Source organism: Rhea pennata, chromosome 2, assembly GCF_028389875.1.
Source record: "Rhea pennata isolate bPtePen1 chromosome 2, bPtePen1.pri, whole genome shotgun sequence".
NCBI lineage: Eukaryota > Metazoa > Chordata > Aves > Rheiformes > Rheidae > Rhea > Rhea pennata.
This window is the reverse complement of record NC_084664.1, coordinates 129,917,976-129,929,109: the sequence shown is the minus strand read 5'-3', so window position 1 is coordinate 129,929,109 and position 11,134 is coordinate 129,917,976. Positions and strand designations below refer to the sequence as shown.

The 11,134-nt window shown below is 41.0% G+C and overlaps 1 non-coding gene across 1 annotated transcript; it reads left to right on the top strand.

The window, feature by feature from the left end:
* The first annotated feature begins 8,183 nt into the window (after positions 1-8,183).
* TRNAV-UAC (transfer RNA valine (anticodon UAC)) lies at positions 8,184-8,253 on the top strand. Its single transcript has one exon. It is a non-coding gene; the product is annotated as a tRNA-Val (tRNA).
* The last annotated feature ends 2,881 nt before the right edge of the window (positions 8,254-11,134 follow it).

The window sequence follows — 11,134 nt, the reverse complement described above, 5'->3', positions numbered from 1 at the left end:
TTTAATTGAGAATCATAAATTATATTCTGGATATATTTCTAAAAGGAATTGCCTACCAGAGAGAGAAAAAGCAGAGAACACATCCATCTGAGCATTACAAAGAATACTATCATTATATACTATACTGGGTAGCAGGAAGAATGATTTACTTGTACCACATACTCACTCAAAATTCACTCCTTTGCTATGTTAATTATCTTGAGGTTTTTTTGCAAAACATTCACATATTTCAAATGTCGTCTTAGTCAGTTTGTACAGTGTCAGGTAAATAGTTATGCTAGTAATGATTTAAAGAATGAGTCATCTCAAGAGGATACATTTTGATCATTTTCATTTTTTGAAGAAATCAACCTGCTATCCTTAAGCGTACCACAAAAGTAGCAAATGTCTGCATTGATTTGAGCAAACATAATCAGTATTTCTGCGTGATTTTATTCCCATCATGATCTCTTTGAATATATTAATGACGCTGTTTTCTTTCTGTGCATTAAGTATATTCATATTTGAAATTTATATTTAGACTTTACTGATTGCACATTTTACACATTTTTTTTCTATTGGATCAGTATAATTTATAAAGTTCTAGTAAGGATCTTAATAGCTGGGAACTTGAGTTGCAAATACTTTTCGGGATATTTGCATTGTTTCAGAAAAATAATTCCAATAAATGCTCTTGCTAGTAAATATTTTAGACTACTCAGGATTACTCTATTATTTATATTTTTTTTGTTAATGATCATAGAATGCACTTATTAAATGACAATAATGTGCTTTGAGGAAGTATCAAAGATTAAAAAAATCCGTTTTTGAGAGTGCAGTGATATAATTTTCTTTTATTGTTTAGCAACGCTCAGAGACTATAGATAGATGACCTTAATACTCATCTAGCACTGACATTTACAAAAGTCCCATGTCTGAGATGAATAATCGGACAGCAGGCTTTGCTCTGTTGCCCCCCCCCACCCAAAAAAAAAAAAAAAAAAAAAAAAAAAAAAAAAAAGACAAGCCACTGTAGAAATATATACACTTTTCTTCTGAGGATAAAGAGGGCTGAAAGTCTTTTAATGAATCGCATAACAAAAGGGATCTGGAAGTCTTTTGACTGCAATAATGTCTTTCCTACTGAGAAGTTAATAATCTGTTGGCTCTGTTTGCTTCTTTTGAACATTAGTTTGAAGAGCTTCCACTATTGTTTTTGTTCCTAGCTGGAGAGAAAACAAATTCAGTGACTCTACTGTTATGAAAAACAAACAAAAAATGATTTTCTTTTGCAGTCATGAAACAAATAGACAGACATTTTCAATGACCAACTTTCCATCTCTGCCCAAGTTGAATAACCACAGGGAACTTCAATACCATACTCTGTCCAAGACCTTAGGTTGGGCCACGTTCAATGGCTTTTTTTTTCTGTTAAATTATTCAAAAGAATGAGTTTACTCACTATGTTAATTTACCTACTCTTTCAATTAGATATTAATAAATTATACCTTGTGTTTTTCTTCTTCTGGGATTTACCTAAATCATGTTAATATGATTATAATCATGCCTAACTGCTTCTTAAACCATAGTGGAATTGATAAACAGGAACAGGGGCAGCCATATCCATGAGAGTTTGTAAATGCATAGATACGAAAAATACTGGAATGCTTAATGAGACCTCAAGATATAACTCATGGATCATCACTCATAGATGACCTTATTTCCAAAATCTGACCTACCTTGTGGGTCATGGAAACTTGTAGTCATGTGGAGGTTGGGTTCTTTAAATGTTTGTGAGGACTTCAGAAACCTCAAGTCTAATTTAAGGTGATTACAGTAATAAAGTACATATTTTACTTTTTCCGTTAAAAAAGTATCTGAGATGTGAAGAAAACATTCACAGAATTCTTATTCCAAAACCAGAATTTGCATCTTAAGCTCTTTATGTTAGGAATGCTTGAATCTTTGCTTATGACGTCAGACCGTACCCTAGTAGCAAGATATTTGCTGACTAATTCAGGAGAGTCTTAATTAAGCCATAAGAAACTTAAAAACTAGTAACAATGAGAATTGAATATTATGCTGTCCTCTTTCTTGGGGCAGTTTTTTAATTCACTTCTTTTGGGAGTTTAACAAATGATGCAGTAAACTATTTTTAGAAGAAAATATTCAACAAAAAAAAACTCGGCATTTTAAGTTGGGGAACTTGTATGATTTGTTTCTGATTGTTGATTTCCTAAAAGTTTGGAAATGCCTACATTTTTTCTGTATGTCTTCTCTCACTTTTCCTGAGATGTAAGAAAAGGGGAATACTTGTTTAATGTCTACTGCTGTTAAAAGGAGGTCTGAACTAAATAACAAAATCCTTTTTCAAAATAAGACCTAAAGCAAATTATACCTTCATAGGATGTGAACTCAAGTAACTGTTTTATGAAAAATCAGCTCCACATGTTAGCCCATCTGCTTTCTCTACAGCAAAACTCAATTGAGCCTTACCATATCTGGTCATACAAAACGGAGAAGTATCATTGCTTCCTAACTACTCTTTTTTTGCAGATGTTCAACACTGACCACATATAGGAGGACATCTGTAGTAGCCTGGAAGTGAATGCCAAGTAATCCAAAACTACACAGACTGAGTAAATCATGAAGACTAAGAGCAGTTAAAACCAAGACCAATCGATGTAAGAGAGAAAGGTAGTGGTCACTGCTGAAGAGTAGATGTTGGAGAAGCACATCTTGTCTCATGTCTTGGTCTTGTGCTGATGGGTGGGTTTTACTTAGTAAAATAAAATTTCCTCCCTATTGGATTTAAATTGTTTTTTAAATCTTTCATGTTTCAGAAATGCAGTTTGAGTAAAACCTCTTTTCATGGAGCCTTTGTTTGAGTCAGACCTTGAACAGATATTTCTGAGAAGATATGATGCATTTTCTTGAATGTTCTCTGTAATGATGACAAAGTTGTTTAACACCAATATATAAAGGATTTGAAAATTGGGAATCTAAATACATGCCTTAATTGTCACACAGTGAAAGGCTTTTGTAACAGCAAAGCTTTTGGCATCCAGCAGAGACTTTACAGATATTCTAATTTCTTATTAAAAGAGAAAGTAGCTGTGATATTACTGAGTGTAGTGGGGTTCCAAAAATCAACGATATTTAATTGCTCAATTACAATTGGAATTGTAAACAGTTCTGAAATCTGACTGCTAATGCTGGAAATCCATCTTTAACATGAATTATCATGCTTCAACTTGGGTAGGGTGAAAACAAAAACTACGTTCAAATGTATGAGAATAAATAGTCAGTGTAATGGCTTTACTCTCAATGATGTTCAGCTGAATAACAGTCCTGCATATGCTGAAATAAATAGGGAAAATGTGAAATTAGCAATGACTGAAAAGCTGAGGGAACCTGTTATACAAATTAATTTTCTTGCTAGGCTAGAACTGATTACGTTGGTCCAGTTCATGAGGATATTCCTGCTACACTTGGAAGCAGTTGATAACTTCCTTCTTAGGTCTTATATCCAGAAAATATTTGAGGTTTATGTTCTCTTATGGGGTTATCCACACACACTGTTGTGGTCTTGAGTGTGTGTGTGTATTTGTGAGTGTGTGTGTTTTTTCTTTTTCTGGACTGGACAATGAGAGATGTGAGAGCAGTGATCGCTGGATGTGTCCAGTGTTTGAGGTCATTCACGACTGTACCTTTGGCCAACTGCAAGCAGGAGAAATAACTTTGCTGGTCTTGTTAGCTGGTGCTTTGTGTTGGGTCAAGTACTTGATCATGAGGCAGAGCTCTTCCAGGAGCCAGTCTTACCTCTCCCTTGGGACCAATCTCCCAGCTGGAGGAGGCAGGGAGCATAGTGCAGTGCTCTGGATTTTCAGATGTTAAACCCTGCACCTGGCTCTGGGCACCCCACAAGGCAGCATGGGGGGCAGATGAGCTGCCTCTCTACTAGAGCATAGGGGCATCTCCAGCTCAGATGGAGCAATCACTGAAGTTACTTAAACTCCCCACTGCCACCTCTCACAATAATTTGGGCATTAGGATCTTACAAACACTAACACACACCTTCAGCCTCAGCACTGGCAACCCTCCAACACCAGTCATTTCCATACATGTGAACACAGACCTGGGACTCAGAGGCACATAGAATAAAATTAAAGATATATTTCATATCTGATGAAATGACAGTATAGAACCAACTCCATCATGTTCATGGATGAAATGCATGATAAATAGATCACTGAATAGACCTAAGGGAACTTTAAATCAGACTCGCAATACATCTTTTTTCTTTTTTTGAATTTTCTTGCTCTCTGACTTACATAAGGAACACGTAAGGACGCGTAAAAGACTCCCTGCCCTAAATGACTATATTTAAAACTGCTCCCCATCAATTTTCTGAAGCAATGTTTCATTTATTGTAAAATATTGTTTCATTGAATGAATAATCCTTCATAAGGAAATTTTAGTTTTTATACATTTCCCATTTGTCAACATTTTGAAATAATCAGAATATCCTCCTCTGATACGTTCAAAATGAGAAGTTTTGTATTTTGTTCAAACTATATTTTTGTCTTGACTATTTAGTAAATAATAAGAAAATCTTTAGAGGACACACTAAAAATGAATTATTTTAGATTTATTTAGATCAGATCATTTTGTTAATCTCATATTAGGTGGGAGGGGTGTCATAGAGTCGACAACAAAACACAAGTTAGGTTGGAGGGCCTCCAATAGGTGCATGTAGCTGGGAATGTGCGTTTGGGACATGGCCATGGGGGACCCCTGTACACCTTTCCTGGGAAACCTGCAGGCATGACCACCTCTTTGAAAAGCCTGTGCACCAACGCATGCAGCATGGGGAACAAACAGGAGGAGCTGGAGATCTATGTGCGATCGCAGGGCCATGAGCTCATTGCAATCACAGAGACACGGTGGGATAGCTCACATGACTGTAACGCTGCCATGGATGGCTGTGTGCTTTTTAGGAGAGACAGGCCAGGAAGGCGAGGTGGTGGAGTTGCTCTTTATGTGAGAGAGCAACTGGAAGGCACCAAGCTCTGCCTAGGCGGGGAGGAGGAGGAGGCAGTTGAGAGCTTATGGGTAAAGATCAAAGGGCAGGCTGACATGGGGGGATGCTGTTGTGGGGGACACTGTCTACTACAGGCCACCTGAGCAGGAAAAAAAGGTTGATGAGGCCTTCTATAGACAGCTGGAGGTAGCCTCAAGATCACAGGCCCTGGTTCTCCTGGGGGACTTCAACCACCCTGACATCTGCTGGAGGGACTACACAGCAAGGCACAAGCAGTCCAGGAGGCTCCTGCAATGCATTGATGATAACATCTTGTCACAAATGGTGGAGGAGCCTGCGAGGAAGGGTGTGCTGCTGGATCTTGTCCTTACCAACAGAGAGGGACTGGTTAGAGATGTGAAGGTTGGGGGCAGCCTTGGCTGCAGTGACCACGAGATGGTGGAGTTCAGGATCCTGCAGGAAAGAAGTAAGGCAACAAGCAGGATTGCAACCCTGGACTTCAGGAGTGTGGACTCAGGTCTCTTCAGAGACCGAATTGGTGGAGTCTCATGGGTTAAGGCCCTAGAAGGAAAGGGTGTCCAGAAGAACTGGCTAGTATTCAAACATCACTTCCTCCAAGCTCAAGAGCAGTGCCTCCCTATGAGTAAGAAGTGCAGTAAGAGAGGGTAGGAGACCTGCATGGGTGAGTAAGGAGTTCTTGGCCAAATTCAGACAGAAGAAAGTACACATACTGTGGAAGAGGGGACAGGCTACTTGGGAGAATTATAGGAATGCAGCCAGAGTATGTAGAGATGAGGCGAGGAAGGCTAAGGCCCAGCTGGAATTGAGTCTGGCAAGGATGTCAAGGACAACAGGAAGGGCATCTTCAAATACATCAGCAGCAAGAGGAGGACTAGGGAAAATGTGGGCCCACAACTGAATGGGGTGAGGGCCCTGGTGACAAGGGATACAGAGAAGGCAGAATTACTGAATGCCGCCTTTGCTTCAGTCTTCACTGCTAAGGGCAGCCCTCAGGAATCCTGTAGCCTGCACGTGAGGGATCAAGTGTGGAGAAGGGAAGACTTTCCTTTGGTTGAGGAGGCTAGGATTAGAGACCTTCTGGGCGAGCCTGATATCCACAAATCCATGGGCCCGGATTGATGCATACACGAGTACTGAGGGAGCTGGTGGATGTTGTTGCCAGGTCGCTCTCCATCATCTTTGAAAAGTCCTGGAGAACTGGAGAGGTGCCTGAGGACTGGAAGAAAGCCAGTGTCACTCCATTCTTCCAAAAGGGCAAGAAGGAGGACGCAGGCAACTCTAGGCCGGTCAGCCTCACCTCCATCCCTAGAAAGGTGATGGAACATCTCCTTCCGGATGTCATCTCCAGACATATGAAGGAAAAGAAGGTGATCAGGAATAGGCAGCATGGATTCACCAAGGGGAAATCCTGCTTAACCAGTCTGATAGCCTTCTCGGATGGAATGAGTGGCTGGGTAGATGAGGGGAGAGCAGCAGACATTGTGTACCTTGACGTCAGCAAGGCTTTTAACACTGTCTCCCATAACATCCTCCTAGATAAGCTCAGGAAGTGTGGGTTAGACGAGTGGACAGTGAGGTGGATTGAAGACTGGCTGAATGGCAGAGCTCGAAGGATTGTCATCAGTGGCGTGGAGTCTAGTTGGAGGCCTGTGGCTAGTGGCGTCCCCCAAGGCTCAGTACTGGGTCCCATCCTGTTCAACTTCCTCATCAATGACCTGGATGAGGGGACACAGTGCCTCCTCAGCAAGTTTACTGATGATGCCAAGCTGGGAAGAGTGGCTGATAACACCAGAGGGCTGTGCTGCCATTCAGAGAGACCTGGACAGGCTGGAGAGCTGGGCGGAGAGGAACCTCATGAGGTTCAACAATTGCAAGTACAGAGTCCTGCACCTAGGGAGAAATAACCCTAGGCACCTGTACAAGCTGGGGGCTGACCTTCTGGAGGGCAGCTCTGCAGAGAAGGACCTGGGAGTGCTGGTGGATGACAAGTTGACCATGATGCAGCCACGTGCCCTTGAGGCCAAGAAAGCCAATGGTCTCCTGTGGTGCATTAGGAAGAGTGTTGCCAGCAGGTGGAGGGAGGTGATCCTGCCCCTCTACTCAGCCCTGATGAGGCCTCATCTGGAGTACTGCATCCAGTTGTGGGCTCCTCAGGACAAGAGAGACATGGAGCTACTGGAGAGAGTCCAGTGTAGGGCTACAAAGATGATCAGAGGGCTGGAGCACCTGCCCTATGAGGAACGGCTGTGAGAGCTGGGTCTCTTCAGCCTGGGGAAGAGAAGACTGAGGGGGGATCTTATCAATGTGTACAAGTACCTGAAGGGAGGGTGTCAAGGCGACAGGGCCAAACTCTTTTCAGTTGTCCTGTGTGACAGGACAAGAGGCAATGGGCAAAAATCGAAGCACAGGAAGTTCTGCCTGACCATGAGGGGGAATTTCTTCCCTGTGAGAGTGACGGAGCACTGGACCAGGTTGCCAGAGAGGTTGTGGAGTCTCCTTCTGTGGAGCTATTCAAGGCCCGCCTGGATGCAGCCCTGTCAAACATGCTCTAGGTGACCCTGCTTGAGCAGGGGGGTTGGACTAGATGATCTCCAGAGGTCCCTTCCAACTTTACTGATTCTATGATTCTATGATATGAAATTGAGAAGGATTATTTTTATAAGCTTGTTTCGAGATTTTGACTTTTGTCTAGTTCAAGATAGAAATATTTTTTTGACATTTAAATTCTTTCTTTTCCTGTAATGCAAAAAAAAAAAAAAAAAAAAAAAAGCCCAAAGCTTCTATGCTCATACTTCCAATTTGAAAAACTGCAAACAGTGGTAAACAAGACTACTATTTAGATTTACTAGGCCTGATGAAAGCATAAACTACTGTGAATCTTGTAATATTCCCACATGTATAAATTCAGAAAAAAATATTAGATGATTACTAAGACTGTGCAACTGAGACTTTAATATTTTATCCTATGAAGAAAATTGATACTTTTCACTAGTAATCAGAGAGTTTGCAATGAGTTGATTTAAGCTTTGTGCTAATGCACTTCAATTTTCTCCTTGTTAACTGTGTTAGTTAACTTGCACATTACGTAGCCCTGAGGGAGTCTGAAATCAAATCCACCAAAGATGATAGATTTGGTAGAGGGATAGTGTAGTGGTTATCACATCTGCTTTACATGCTGAAGATCCTGGGTTCAAGCCCCAGTAGAACCGGCAGCAGGAAATCTTTGGGAGGTTGGACTAGATGATCTCCAGAGGTCTCTTCCAACCTTACTGGTTGTGCGAAATCTTATATTCCTTTCAGAAGGCTTTATACTGATCCCATCAGACTCTTGCTTTGCTAGACTGATCGTTATGTTTATAATTACCAGAAAACATCTTAAGAAGAGATACAGTAATATTTCTGATCTTTTCCTCAGTGGAAGCACAAACATGACATGAGTGCTAATGGAAAGCACAGATGTCTCTGTGGTAAGTTATTCTACTGACAGGAACTCTTGCCAGTTCCTATGACTGACATTTAACATGGACACAAGAAATCAATTCTGCTTATTGTCTTATAGGTATTGATACAGCTTTGATATTTTCTGTTGTCTAAAACCAACACTGTCTTGTTTGAGATTGTTTCCCAGAGCACCTGTCCTGACATCCTTTAATTTGCAGTCCCAGTGGTTATTATTGCAGTTATTTTCAGTAAAAAAGTAGTGTTAACAAGTGAATGCATACCTTTTTTTGCCTAGGTCACAAACTTCAAAACAAATTTTTGAAAAAATATTAATATCTATTCGGATTTATTTGATAATAAGTTTGACCACAGGAGTTTTGGCTAGAGATGTACTAAGTCAATTAATCATCACTGTTGATGATATTTTTATGTTAAACTTCAGCTTAGCAAGAAGAGAGTTGAAGCTGTGGTAGTGCTTTGGCAATGATAAGGGATTCTTTGATGAATATTACATATTTTCACTATCTTCAGAAGGCATATCAGTGAAATGAACATTTGAAAGATGATATTGGTGAAACCAAAGCAGTCATACGTCCGTGGACTGCATACAGAGACACTTAATAATTCCTGCTGATTATGAATAGTGATTTAGTTAGGCAATATAATATATATATCTTAACAACTTTTTCAGTCCAGTGCTATTATACTGTTAAGGTTATTTTTTATTGTTTAATAGAACACTTTTAATCTTAAAAACTCAAACACACTTCTCTCATTTTCTTTCGTATGATCATGCATGTGGATGAATTCTAGAACATAGATGTAATTTGTGATACTCCTGAGATTCAATTTTTCTCTCTCGCCTACTACTCATGCTGCATTGGCCTCAATATTCTTGGTCTTTGGAGTAAGTGTCTTCATTCACCCCAGGCTGATATATTAAAAAGCTAGAAATCTCAGAGATGACAGCATGGACTGCCACACTCCCCCTGTCTCCCTGTGAGAGAATCACAATTCCGCGGTGTAATGCTGGCACCCAGACCCTGTAGTGCATGGGGCACTTTTGAGTATGACAACTTAGGGTGCCATAAGCCCCTAGCCCTTCTAGCTCTTGACCTATTCCTAGCCTATTGGCCCACCCAGGACTCCTACTACAACACCCTGTATTAAAGGAATTAATTATTTTCATATTTTCTGCCAGCAGATAAATGGAGGACAGTGGGGATGAGTGAGAGAGAGCTGTCTGGGTTGTTAGCTGTGCACAACGCTCCCGTGGTGCCTACCTGAGCTTGTGCCAGGCAGCTCATAGTGACAGTTTGTCTCACCAGCTCAGCGATAGGGCATGATGTCCTTCCCACCAAGGCTGAAGATCTGAAGTATATCAGTATGGCCTTCATACTCCTCTGGCATTAGGCTGAGGACTGGAGTGCCCTCCTTAGTGAGGATGCTGAGATGATGGCCCCGGCACCAACAAGCTCATCAGCACACAAAGACACAGCCTTTCCTTCAGGACTGGCAAAAATGGGCAGAAACTTTTCCTGGATTTTTGTGTGTACATGGGCCCAGGAACAAGCCTATGTTGACATGCATTTTATTCCTGAAAGGAACTGGAAAGTTCATTGCTGTTGTCCAGAGGACAACTGTTTTTTCCTCCTCATTGACACAGGTCTTTGCAGCCAGCCCCATGCAAACAGTACCTGAGTGGTGCTGATCCTTCTTTGGGAAGGGACCCAAGGCACGTGGGAAAGCGGTCTGTGCCTCCTTTGAAGTACTCTGAAAACAGAAACCCTGCAGGAAGTCAGACCTGGGCTCATCAGGCCCATGGACTAAGCTGCAGGTTATCCTACCTTGGGAAAGATAGCATCAAGAAGTCCTTCTCAAGCTGTGACCATGAAAATATGCCCCTCCTGCCCCAAATTAGTTATGTCTTGTGGCAACAGCACTCAGCCCTAAACTGTATAGCAGTCCACTAAATAGAGAAATGTCTCACTGTATGATGATTGAGGGCTATCTTCCAAAATGTTTAGGCACTTGGCTTGGACAGGCAGACAAAAGGGAAACAACCTTTTTCTAAAGGAAAAGCTTTTAACTAAAACCCAGCTAAAGGCAGACAGTCTCTAGCATTTGTCATTGGTTTTCCCTCTTGACCCACTAGAGAATGCAAAGTTTCAAAATTCTCATTAATGCCTGGGCATTCTGCTGTTTGCTACAGTCCATGTACCAGCTCTTGCTGAATACAAAACCCCTGTCCTAAGCAAACAGCTCAACTCTGGTTGCACTCACCTTTCACTTTGTCAGGAAGTGTGTTAAACCCCTCTGATAAAGGTGTTGCGTATCATAAGATGTATGTTATCAGTATAGATTTGCCTAAATAGCTGGAAATTTAGAGGTTTGTGCTCTAAGTCCTTTAGATACTTTTGAAAGTGTCCCTCATAAGAAGAGACTATTCGTGATATAATTTAAATAGTAGAATGGCTAGAAAGTAAGGCTCTATTCTAATTTTATTTTATTTTTTTAGTTTTGTTACAGAATCTCTATGATATTTATTTTCGCAAACCAAGTTGCCTGATAGTTTTCCAGACTTCATCTGCCTTCAGTTTTCTATCCTTTTTCATCACGAGCAAAAAGGTTTCTGCCTGTTTTCAAACA